We start from the raw sequence: 5,000 nt of genomic DNA, 5'->3' as shown, positions 1-5,000 counted from the left end.
TATTTATATATATGTATATATTTATCTATATTGTTATACATATATATTTATATATATATATATTTATATATATATTTATATATACATATTTATATATATATTTATATATATATTTATATATATATAATTATATATATATGTAATTGTATATATATATATATTTATATATATATATTTATATATATACGTTCATATATATATATTTATATATATATATTTGTATATATATTTATATATATGTATATATTTATATATATATATTTATATATATATATATATTTGTATATATATTTATATATATATATATGTATATATTTATATATATATATATTTATATATATTTATATGTATATATATATTTATATATATATATATATTTATATATATATATATTTATGTATATATATGTATATATTTATATGTATATATATATATATCTTTATATATATATATAAATATATAATTTTATATATATATATGTATTTATATATATATGTTTATATTTATATATATATTTATATATATATATATTTATATATATACGTATATATATATTTTTTTGCCCTTTTTCCCTCTATTATTTTACTTGTTTACATTTGAGTTTTAATGTAAGTATGAGAGTGTTCACATAGATTTATAGTCGAAATGGCAAAAAGAAACTTGTTATTTAAATGTAATGTTAGGAAATCTGTTATATGTTAAACAGAATAATTCGCCAGCACTGATTTAGCCTGGAATCCAAGGTTTACTTAAGAATGTGAAAATGCGCATGTGAGAATTGAAGATAATCAAGTATATATTCTCGTCATTTGCTGAATTTGTTTGTCAGAAGTAGAACTTTGACGGGTTTTAATTGCTGTTAATGACAGATGAAGATATTGTTATATGTGCAGACACGAAAATATGGGAAAAATATGAAACACGTGCGCTATGCATGAATTTATTTGCTCGGACTACATACCACAAAAAGAATCTATGGAATCTTTTTTAATGAAAATCGCCCCAGAATAGCATAAAGCCACATACTTTATGAAATTGCAAAAATAATTCAAAATCAAAAACTAGCCAAGTGTTAGATTGGTATATTCCAACCCAGAAAACAGCAATCCTTTTCTTTTTGTCAAAAACATTGCTCATGGAATGTGGAGACGACAGAACAAAATAAAATGAGAGTTGCGTGGTGATTTGCTTAATAAATTAAAGAATAGAAAATATTTGGAGCAAAATATTAATAAATACTGACAGCTTTGTCACTTCTTCTTTTAAATGCATTATTTAAGTTGATCATTAAGTAATTAGTAGATATTTGAACACTTAAGTTTGTTTGCTAAAATGTGCTTTTGTGATTACAAAACATAAGTGTCTCTTCATAATTTTGTAAGATAGTTTTCAACTCATTGCAATTCAATATCGATTTCTGTTGCAACGTTGTTTGCTATCGTACGAGTTTTACGGGTTTTTTGTGTCATATTCCGATCGTTTGCCTTCTTCGATATGCATTATCGTTGTTTGCATGTTTGTTTTGTGAAACCTTTACGGAAAGAGTTTAACCGCTGTTGAGCTTTATGTGTATTAGTGTCAAAGTTCATTCAAATACTGTTTAATTTTTTTATTCATTGCTAACCTATCTATATGCTATTCAAAAGATATGTTGCTTTTGATGTTTGTTCGTACATAAATTAAATATTTTATTGGCTCACAATACCAGGAATAGGCAGAGTACACATTACTAAGGCAGTAGTTTTGATAATGAAAATAACTAATTACGTTTTTTATGGATTAAAAATAATTAACATAAAATAATATTAAATGAGTAAATACATGCCCTTTTCTTTATGAATTCCTAAATACGTATAGGAACATTTGCCATTTGTTCAAAACAAATTATTTCTACTTAAACACATAATTTCCAATGTTATTTTTGTTGCCAATAAAAACAATACGTAAATACATTCATAGTTTTAACTCTCTCACGTAAATACTAATAATAATACTATTTTTCACAAAATTTCACAAATACTTTTCTCTGTACTAGTTATTAAGCGTTAGGATGTAGATAAAGATGGAAATTAGCATACCCATGTGTTGTACCAACAGCGCCAGATGAGTGACTTTAACAAATAATACTTACTTACATATAAATAATGCACTTTTAGTCAATTTAAATATGTACTAAAATAAATAGAATGATAAATATTTTTTTACAAGGAAGTCAACACTTATCAAGGCCCGGAGGCCACTCGGGGATAAGGGTTATTGTGTGTACAGTAATCAATGGGATAATATCGTAGTAATCGCTAGTAATGGAGATCTGATAAAGTGTCTTACTTAAGGGGGCGGTTCATCAGGAACTTGTTTATGTTGAACTTGAAGACATCCAAGTTGCAGTCAGGTGGGAAACAGGCAAACGGAAGAGAGTTCCACAAACGTGCACTTCTAAGAAAGAAGGTTTGTTCATGGAATCTACGTTTTGATTTAGGTACAGATAAAGAGTGGGGGAAAATTATTGATAGTAGTTTCGGCTATACGGGTGTTTTTCATGAAAGATTAGCGAGGGGGGGGCCAGAAATTGGAGCTCAGACGAGCACTTCCCATGGAAATAACGATAAAACAACGACAGACTTGCAACATTCCTTCTGTGGGAGAGAGGTTGCAGGGAAGAGAAAAGGGCATCCCCCACTAGGCTATGAAGTCTATTTTGTACTCTGTCAAGGCAGGATAGGCTGTTTTTAGCAGCTCCTGTCCAGATGTGGCAGCAGTACTGCATCCTTGGACGTACTTGGCTTTTATATAGATAGAAAATTGCATCAGCAGTAAGATATCTTCTGAGGCGGTAGAAGGATCCTACCATCGACCTTGATTTGATGTACGTGTTCCATTTCAGACCAAGAGTAAAGGTCAATCCCAGAAGCTTGTCAAAACAAAAAAGACGAGGGCCATCCATTTCAATTGATGCCAGATGGGGATCAGAGCATTGATAATATAAAGATAGAAGCTTGGTTTTAAATGCATTAAAAGTAACCAGCCACCTCTTCCCCCATTGTACCATGCGCTGAAGATCAGAGGAGAGAGAATCAGAGAGAACTTTGTCATTTGCAGCCTTTGATCATCATCGTCATCATAATCATCATCATCATCGTCATCATCATCACCATCGTCATCATCATCATCAACATAATCATAATTATCATCATCACTGGCATCATCATCATCATTCACCATCGTTATAAAAATCAACATCATCATCATCCTTATCTGATCTATATAATTAACAATTAATAAATACTCATCTCAATAATGAATTCCAATTAAAATACTATATATACCATTCGGTATGGACCCGACCCTGGAAGATCAGATAATAAATAAACATGAATTTATAAGACCAAAAAATTCAACCTTGATCGACCTTCGGGGACCGTGGCACAATTGATAGAGTCGTTGAATTACTACGGTTCCAGGTGAGATTGTCTGAAGATAGCAGTTTCAATCCTACCCAAAGCCGATCAGAGGCTTACTTGGCAAAACATGGTGAGACAACAATAACTATGGATGGCAATAATTGCTGAGAATGCAGTTAAGAGATTCGAAGTTCCATTGCATTTATCATCTGATGGAGACCAGAGGAATAGTTGGCCGAAACGTTGTAAAAAACATCTAAGAAAAATGAGGATGATAGTCCGCAATCAATAAATAATACTCATCTCAATAATGAATTCCAATTAAATGATGTATGAATATTTGTTTTCTGCAATTGTATCCAAAGCATTTGACAAGGTCTTCTCATGAACATTTATTTGCATGACTGGAACAAATAATCCAGATTATTCTTGATGTTCATACATTTAATGAACATGACATGCTAGTGGGATTCAGCATTGATCGTTGAGCTTTTATTATTCCTGCTTTTCATAAATGAACTTCCTAATGCAAATGTGTGTAAGGTGGATATATTTGCTGATGACTAGGACAAGGACAACAGCATATTCTTTTCATTGTTTTGACTTTGTGTATCCATTGATATCTTATATGTTTTTATATAGAGTGATTTGGTTCTTGATTAACTGTGTCAGATATATACTCGAGAGTAAAAACAATGAAAAGAATATTTTGATGAATACTGATGAGGCTCTATTCTCGACATGTCGGTAAAACGAACACAGCTAATCTGTAAGAAAATGGCCACCAATCTGTTGTGGAGCCGAAAATTGAGGGTTACATTGAATGCTCATTTCTTTTAACAATTAAATACTTGACCACCAACCAATTCACATGGCTGATCATGTGTGCTATACCATCCGGAGTCATGTCTTCCTAGTAGAGTCATCCAAGGTAGACAGGTCATGAGGGAAAGTTCCAAACTAATATTATCCACATAAAAAAAAATCATCATGGAAGCATATGAGGATGGGAAACCGTCTGTATCTGCTATTTTAAAGTGACAAGGTGTCTTCTCCTACACCCAATGGTTAATTACTGTGTTGACATCAGGATCGGCATTTGGTCATAAGATTAAGCATCAAACAGAATTATGCACGAATGAATACAACATTCAATTCGATGTCAAGGGCTCAAAACCACACGGTAGCTTGCTTAAGACATGATCTATCACGACTTGATCTTAGCAGGCAAATGGCAATGAAGGCATTCATATGAGATAAAAAATGAAAATAATATTAAAATGACACGCAATCTGATAAATAGTGGGGATAATTTGAAATCCATGAACACATTTTAAATCTGACAGCATTAAAAATGATTCAATTTTATTTCTATGTATTTTGGTTAGGAGAAGGTGTAGTATCTGTTCATTAAAAATCTGATGGTAGCTTTGTTGTGGTAGAACTGAGGTAATGTTCTGTTCAGTCTTAGGAGGCCCACATTTTGAGCTTAACCTTCCTTCTGAGAAGAGATTAAGCTTATTGTTAATCGCCTCTGTTGGGTTGCTCAGGCATTTTTATAAGCCAATATCTGCTTATTCTAATGCACTTACACTAATA

The sequence above is a fragment of the Euprymna scolopes genome, chromosome 22 (assembly GCF_053919585.1).
Source record: "Euprymna scolopes isolate OS-2025 chromosome 22, ASM5391958v1, whole genome shotgun sequence".
NCBI lineage: Eukaryota > Metazoa > Mollusca > Cephalopoda > Sepiida > Sepiolidae > Euprymna > Euprymna scolopes.
The sequence above is the reverse complement of the archived record's forward strand: the minus strand, read 5'-3'. Positions refer to the sequence as shown.